Source organism: Miscanthus floridulus, chromosome 2 (genome assembly GCF_019320115.1).
Source record: "Miscanthus floridulus cultivar M001 chromosome 2, ASM1932011v1, whole genome shotgun sequence".
Lineage (NCBI taxonomy): Eukaryota > Viridiplantae > Streptophyta > Magnoliopsida > Poales > Poaceae > Miscanthus > Miscanthus floridulus.
This window is the reverse complement of record NC_089581.1, coordinates 42,668,324-42,676,207: the sequence shown is the minus strand read 5'-3', so window position 1 is coordinate 42,676,207 and position 7,884 is coordinate 42,668,324. Positions and strand designations below refer to the sequence as shown.

The window sequence follows — 7,884 nt, the reverse complement described above, 5'->3', positions numbered from 1 at the left end:
AAATCTTTGCCGAGTGCCAACCCTGCAGGCACTCGGCAAAGATTTTTTATTTTTCTTACAAAAATTCTTTGCCGAGTGCCAACTCTTCAGACACTCGGCAAAGATTTTTTTTTTTTTTAAATTATTTGCCGAGTGTCCCCTGTCCGGCGCTCGGCAAAGTTTGGATTTTTTTTAAAAAAAAAATCTTTGCCGAGTGCCCTCTGGCCGGCACTCGGCAAAGCTGGAAAAATGTAATTTTTTTTTACATTCCATCATGACAAATACATGAGCAGCAACATAGAAGATTTTTAACACTACATAAGCTGTGACTACATTGAGTATGAGGGTTGTTCTTGAGATCCTGCAAAACCATTATAAACCAAAGTACAAATTTAAAAGTGCCAACAACAGAGAATACTGTAATAAGCAATAAGGTTTGCAGCTGGCAATGTTTAGAAAGAAGGGCAGTATGCAGCAGCTCTCTTGCACCATCAATCAACCAAACTTACTTAGACATAGAGAGTGAAGCAGCAGCGCATCCTAAGATATTTAAGGCACCAGGTCTCAGACAACATGCTCAATCATACCTGAAATGCAAGGAATAAGACCTACCTTACTCGATATAGAAAATAACAATTTGGTATGCAATCCAAAATGTGGCCTTTCTAACATAGAAGGCCACTCTATACAGAAAAGTATTACAAAATGAAATACAATTGATATATAAACTGGTTCCATTTGGATTGTATCCTACACAAATTCGCATGTACAGAACAATAGTTCTTGCTCTGTGTCAACTCACACATGAGATTTATCCTGAATAAAAATTCAATTACAATCTAAATGCAATTGAAAGTGTCAAAGTGATACACTGTGTCAGTAAATAGTACGTGATCTTTTGTTTTTTGCCAAAAGAGGGGCATAAATCATGATTGAGAAAGTTCTAGGGTGCTCATTTATCAAAAAGTATGCTTAAATTTCAACCTGCAACTTGTGGTCAGAACCACTGCTGCACACAAAGCTGGCAGTAGAATATGCAAGATTTCAAGGTTCTTCAATATGTGAAACCCACGGCCTGCATTGGCACTAGAAGGACAAACACTGTGTGATTTTTTTGCGAGAAAAAAGAAAGTTTACCTGCCAACCAGGATATTTTCTTTAGCAATCTTTGATAGCCCAGTTGCGTATTCAGAGTGGTCAAGAAAGCACCTGATATATACACATATAAAGTTAGTGAAATAAGAAGAAACTAACTGAACTGATGATTTTTTTATATAATAGAAACAGTGAGTAAAGTACACAAATATTTATATAGATCTTTCTAAGGATGCATGCTTACTGGATTAATAATAATAATTGGACCAAGAGATCTCAATTCCAGAGAAGAGATGTTTTCTGGAATAGAACATATATTGGCTCGCCAGTTAGTAATCAGGTATATGTTACCATATTTATGTCCCTCTCTGTCAAATTTGGCACCAAAAAAACCAATCTGGCTCAGGCCAATAATTAGAACCCGATGATAATCTGAATCAGAATGTCCCTAGCACTATTGGTAGCAAGCAAGTAACATAGAGTTCCTTCTTTTGTACAGAAGTTTGCATGGAAGGTGTATTCTTAATTTTTCTGTGTTGTAGTCTCCAGATTACAGCTACTATCTTAAATATCATTGCTTTTGCAAGACAATTTTAAGAGTTAGAGTGGTCTGAATTTCCTATCAGTTCACTAATATTTAATTTTTTATGATCAGACAATATTTTTTAGAACAATTATCATACTATAGGTACTTGCAGCTGAAGATAAGTGCAACTGTTATCATACTATATGTGACTACATTGAGTAAGGCATGTTCTTGACATTCTGCAAAACCATTATAAATGGCCACTGAAGATAAGTGCAGCTGGTCAGACATTTGGGTATAAAAAATTCAGTCAAGTTCAGAATATTATGTACATCATATTGAAGAACTTACTCAGTTAAGTTCTACCTTAAAACTTGCAGTGCAGCAGCAGATCAAAAATTTAAAGCAAGACAAATCTTAGGCTTGACTAGAGAACTGCATTTATTGTTGTACATTGTACTCGCAGCAGAATGTATGTGTGCACCATACTGCACAAGCTCTAACTCTGCCCCGATGAAAACTGCAATACAACTTCCTCCTATACTACTTGAGGAGTTCAGAAAGGACCCATAGAATCAGTATGAACGATGATATCTCAAGCACAAGTATAATAGCACATTAACACTACCTGATCCACACTAGTCAGTTAACAAGAGCTTTTAGAATAGTGGTCAGTATAGCACAAGTATAATGAACATTAGCACTATAATAGTGGCTAGTATAGCAGGTTGCTGGGTTCAGACAAGAAAGAAAATGCTTATAGATATGCACTAGCTTTCAGAAATACTAAACTAGTTCCATTTCCTAAAATAGAGATAATTCACAGTGTAGCCGGAAAGATGCCTAAACCGACATAACACAATGCAGCACATCTGAAAATGACAGAATGGGAATGTATTATACTTGCCTTCTTCTCAGGAGGTTTTATGCCAAAAAAATTCACCCATCGCTAACTTCTCACTTGATTCCTATACAAGGATGACATGACTACTGTGTTAGTTACATTCATGAAATTGTAGAAAAAAGGTAAAGCAACAACGATGCAGAGTAACAGCTAACACACCAGGCATGTACATGCTAGCTAATATGCAGTGCCAAATTTTTATCTCTTCTCTTGGCTGACTATATATGCTAGCTAATTAGCTATATGTGCTTGATCGATCTACCAACAAATCAAGATTGCCGATGAATACTGGCCTTCAATAACCTGCATGATGCACGCTGACCTGACCAGCTCTCCCTATTGTGGCATCAATTGCGCCATTATTGCAATAATTATTGTCTTGAAAACTATGTAGTTATGCAATTGCACAATTTATTTGATGGGGGCCTTTCTGACTATGACAACATAGGATACTAATTCTACCACGAACTGTACAGGAACATCCCCCTAAAGCTATCATAGTCACGGACCATGATAGCTACAGTTCTAAAATCAGGTTCAGAGAACAATAGCTACAGTTCTGAAATCAAGTTCATTTGAGAGAAAATAGTTCACATTTTATCTAGGTAGCCATAACTGCAAGAAATAGGACCATGTAAAATTCACCATGCTAAGTAACATAACTTTATTGTCTGGAAAGGTAAAATAGCAAGTAACACTTCATGGCAGCAACAGACATGGTAAAATTCTTAGCTAACTAACAGGAATATTACTGAAAAGAAAACAGCAAGTAAAATTCACCATGCTAGAGTTTTACAAACACTGGTAAGCACTCCTGCACACTCAATTGTCAGCAGCATTTTCAGAACTGCAACGGCATGCATTTTTTCTGAAATAATAGGCAACAGTTGTCCGTCATGCAGTTTTCTGAGAAATAGATAAACTTGTCTAGAACAACATGGTCACAGACATGCCGTACTAACTCCACAAACATAGTTTCGTAATGGCCCGATGCAAATTTTAGAAAATCATCTACATCAAGATATCAGGTGAACTGTGAATCATACAGAAATGTGAATCTACGAGCTTCTATTTGATGTGCACTGCTTTTTACATAATGAATGGAGAACCTTACGACACGAGCAGCTGGAGGCGCCATCCGCGTCGGGCTGCCCCTCCGTGTCGCTGGAAAGGTCGGCCGCGCCGGGCTCCTCCTCCGCGCCGCTGGAAAGGCCATGATGGCCGCTGCAAAGGCCGGGATGGGCGCGGGAGGGGCCTCCTGTTGCCGCGCCGGACCAACCCCGGTCGCGCGCGCTGGACCAGGCGGGCGGCGGCGCCTCCCCCTCGCGAAGGACGCCGGCCGAGGATGGCAGGGGGGCCGTCCAGTCGTGGATTCGTGGATCCGGCGGCAGACACGCCGGCTGCGGCCCCTAGCCGGCGGCGGCGGCGCCCTCCTCCATAGGGCCTTTTTCCCCCGCTCGGTCAAAGCAACGCTCGGTCGGGCAGCGCGGGCGGCTCGGGTGCGCGGGCGGTGGCGGCGTGGGGGCGGGGGCGGCGCGGGCGCGGGCGTGGGCGCTTGGGCTGGCTGGCTGTCTGTTTGACTGCCCGGCCGGAGTCCCAGAACCGGCTCTTTGCCGACTGCCGGATCAGGAGGCACTCTGGCAAAGATTTATTTTTTTTAAAAAAAAATTCTTTGCCGAGTGTTCCAGATCCGGCACTCGGCAAAGATTTAAATTTTTTTTAAAATTTTTTTGCCGAGTGTCTTAGATCTGGCACTCGGCAAATTTTTTTTAAAAAAAATACTTTGCCGAGTGCCCCTGGCACGACACACGGCAAAGATGTTTTTAAAAAAAATGTCTTTTTTTGGAAAAATACTTTGCCGAGTGCCCTTGGTACGGCACTCGGCAAATATTTAATTTTTTTTTAAAAAATGTCTTTGCCGAGTGCCCTGTGGAGGCACTCGGCAAAGAGGAAATTTTAAAAAAAAATTAAAACCCTCTTTGCCGAGTGCCATATCCGTGGCACTCGGCAAAGACCCCTTTTGCCGAGTGCCATGCCCCGGCACTCGGCAAAATTTTTTATTTTTTTTTGTTTTGGCCTCCAAATTTTTTGTGCAGCCCTTTTAAAGCACGAGGAACTCCTAGTTAGAATTTGGTGATTTTTTATGGCTTTTTGATATATTTAGTTACTTTATTTCATTTACTTGAATTTTTTCGAAAAATATAATTTTGAACTGCATGTGGTACGAATAATGGAATTTAATGATTCAAAAAATGATAGTCATGTTACTGAGTGTAGTGTGAGGCCGTATCCAGGAACGGACCCAAAATTTCGGACATCTTGTTCATGAAACATGATCGCGAACTTGCGTACGAAGTGTTTTTAAATTCTATAAAAAGCAAACGAAGTCCGAAAATCATGAAACTTGTTGAGATATCGTGATATCATATATGGAGGCTATGATAAAAATTTTAGAAGATTTCGTGCACGTTATCATGTACGATGCTTACAAAGCAGGACATCTCTACATGTGAGATCTGATATCACATGTAGAGATGTCCTAGTTTGTAAGCATCGTATGTGACAACGTGCATGAAATCTTCTGAAATTTTTATCATAGCCTCCGCATATGATATCACGACATCTCAACAAGTTTCATGATTTTCGGACTTCGTTTGTTTTTTATAGAATTTAAAAACACTTCACACGCAATTTCGCGGACATGTTTCGTGAACAAGATGTCCGAAATTTCGGGTCCGTTCCTGTATACGGCCTCTCACAACACTCACTAACATGACTATTAATTTTTCAATCATTAAACTCCATTATTCGTACCACGTGTAGTTCAAATTTATATTTTTCGGAAAAGTTCAAGTAAACGAAATAAAGTAACTAAATATATAAAAAAGCCACAAAAAATTCCCAAATTGTAACTAGGAGTTTCTGGTGCTTTAAAAGGGCTGCACAAAAAATTGGAGGCCAAAAACAAAAAAACAAAAAAAAACTTTGCCGAGTGCCGGGGCATGGCACTCGGCAAAGGGTGTCTTTGCCGAGTGCCAGGCATAAGGCACTCGGCAAAGAGTGTTTTAATTTTTTTAAAAAAATTTCCTCTTTGCCGAGTGCATCCACATGAGCACTCGGCAAAGAAATTATAAAAAAAATTAAATCTTTGCCGAGTGCCGTGCTAGGGGCACTCGGCAAAGTTTTTTTTTAAAAAAATTCTTTGCCGAGTGCCAGATCTGAGACACTCGGCAAAGAATTTTTTTTTAAAAAAAAATAAATCTTTGCCGAGTGTCAGATCTGGGACACTCGGCAAAGAATTTTTTTTAAAAAAAAATCAAATCTTTGCCGAGTGCCTAACAGCAGGCACTCGGCAAAGAAGGCCGTGACCGAACGCCGTTTCGCGGGCAGCCTATGCCGAGTGTAGAGATTTTGCCGAGAGTCTGGCACTCGGCAAAGAAGTCATTTGCCGAGTGCCCTTGTTTGCCGAGTGCCCGGCACTCGGCAAAGAACTCTTTGCCGAGTGCAATTCTTTGCCGAGTGCTCGATTTTTGACACTCGATAAAGAATTTTGTACTTGGCAAAGTCTCTGTTTCCAGTAGTGGCTTGTCCATCCCCTGATCATGTTCTTAAGTTCAGACTGTTTCACTTGTAATCCATCTAAGTTTTTCTTTCTGCTTTGATGCAATTAGCTACTGCAGGCCTTGCTTGTGAAAGATATGAAATTTCTCCAAATCACTAAAAGTTAACTTGAGCGCATTCATCTCTGGTCCCATACTCTTTTCTCTGCAAGGACAAGAGATTTGCAGCTTAAATTATGTTTTCCAGAGAGATTGAACGTGCACCATCTTGTGTGAGAAAGAACTCGTCTCATGCACACATTACACATTACAGATTTGTGGTCATAAGATTCAATTAGAATGGAAGAAGAGAAAAAGTGAAAAAAGAGAGAAAAAATAGCGAAAAAGAAAAAAAATGGTGCACAACATTATATTATATGTGTACAACTAGCATATGAATCATATACAATCATGTAAAATAGATAGATTAATTAATGTAAAAAAAAAGGCAAAGAAAAAAGTAGAAATAAAAAAATAAAAGGAAAAATATTCCATCTTTTCATTGTTGTAAAGTTCCAAGTTGTACAAATAAATTATGTGCATAACGTATTATACAGAACGACTTGTCATCATAACTTATACCCACATCTTATGTACATAACTTTTACATGACAAATTATATCACAAATTTCTCTTTTTATAGATTTGTGATCATAAAATTCAATTAGATTGGAAGAAGAGAAAAGTGAAAGAGAGAGAATAGTGAAAAAGAAAAAAAGGTAAAGGAAAAAGGTAGAAAAAAAAAGAGAAAGATGGACGCACCTGTAGTTTGCGTGCAAGGCAAGGAGCAATATGTAACAGAAAAAGGCAAGGAGCAACGTGTGCGCGTGGGACCATGGTGGACTCGTTCGGTTGGATCATTTGCCTAATTGGAAACGGGTGAACGACCGTCGAAATGGAATTGGGGCGTTTACTCCAACATGTTTGGTCTCCGGGAAAAAAATAAAGAGATCCTGCCACTCAAAAAATTAGAGAATAGTACCCTAGAGCACTGTGAATATGGGCTTGGAAAATGCCATGCTGCATGGTTCCTCCAGAATTCGGATGGATGAAAGGGGAAAAAGAATATGGGCAACAATACCGGTGATCAATACATCCTCATGCAAAAGGTGCAGTACCGTCGATTAATGTGCTTCAATGCTAGCTCCATATATGCTGTTAGAATGGCGACGCTTGAAATGCTAATGGTCCCGATGATTAGTGGAGTATGTATGTCTAATAATGGTGACGCTTGAATTGCTTGCCACTAGCTCATGCGCCAAGACTCAAGGCTGTACCTATAATGCACCCCTTGAGAGTTGAGACGATGTGAACGCAGAGCGTTACCCGTTTGCGAGTTAAAACAACCGGGAGTTGGGACTTGGCAATGTGCCCTGTTCGCTTGAACTTATCGGTCTGGCTTATCAGCCGTAGTATAGTTTTTTTTCTCTCACAACAAATTAGCGAACCATACTTTTCAGCCTGGCTTTTCAGCGAAGCGAACAGGGATTTAGGGTTTGCTCGGTTCCACAACTTCTAAAAGAGACAAACACCCATTGGCGTCTCCATTCTTCCATCAGGTGATTCAAGGCTGGTCAGTTTTACCACGGTTGACAGACGCGTGCTATCATCAAGCTTGGGCTTGGCATCAACTACCTGCAGGTATGTAGTCTCCATATTTCTTACGAAGCTTGGGCTTCCCAAATGATCAAATATCACTCATGAACTTTTATTCTTTTTTTTTTGCGATTAGTATTAAGTGCCCTCGGAATGCAACTGTCTTTGATGTAGGCGTGGTAAAG

The 7,884-nt window shown here is 40.2% G+C and overlaps 1 long non-coding RNA gene across 3 annotated transcripts; it reads right to left on the bottom strand.

The window, feature by feature from the left end:
- Positions 1 to 226: 226 nt before the first annotated feature.
- LOC136538613 (uncharacterized) lies at positions 227 to 4,067 on the bottom strand. Of its 3 annotated transcripts, none has more exons than XR_010779400.1 (5): positions 3,614 to 4,067; positions 1,319 to 2,568; positions 1,117 to 1,188; positions 489 to 566; positions 227 to 340 (listed from the first exon to the last, which is right to left on the bottom strand). It is a non-coding gene; the product is annotated as an uncharacterized lncRNA (long non-coding RNA). The 3 variants fall into 3 exon arrangements; XR_010779402.1 differs by having other exon boundaries at positions 2,508 to 2,568; XR_010779399.1 differs by having other exon boundaries at positions 1,117 to 2,568.
- Positions 4,068 to 7,884: the final 3,817 nt, after the last annotated feature.